The sequence below is a fragment of the Egretta garzetta genome, unplaced genomic scaffold (assembly GCF_000687185.1).
Source record: "Egretta garzetta isolate BGI_Z169 unplaced genomic scaffold, ASM68718v1 scaffold215, whole genome shotgun sequence".
Classification (NCBI taxonomy): Eukaryota; Metazoa; Chordata; class Aves; order Pelecaniformes; family Ardeidae; genus Egretta; species Egretta garzetta.
In genome coordinates, this window is record NW_009259719.1 from 3981142 (window position 1) to 3981460 (window position 319).

Sequence of the window (319 nt, forward strand, 5' to 3'; positions counted from 1 at the left end):
ATGATGCAGAGTTACGGCACGGCCGGGGGGGGCGCTCCCCTTTCCCGCACTTGGGTGCGTGCGAGATGCGAGGGGTGCAATAAAACCGCTTTGGCTGGGCACCGCAGAGCGGGGAAAGCGCCCTGAAGCGCAAAGGGTCCGCGAAGCCCGCCCCGCCTATAGCGCTCATCGGCTCTGACACGGTTTAACCCCAACAGTTTCGTCAACAACTTGCCAAATTTACAAAAAAAAAGGCTGAAGGAGGAGGAACCCGAAGCATCGAGCCCGCTCCGTGCCCCCGCGCTCGTGTCCCGGGGCTGGCGGTGCAGCGGGGCTGCCA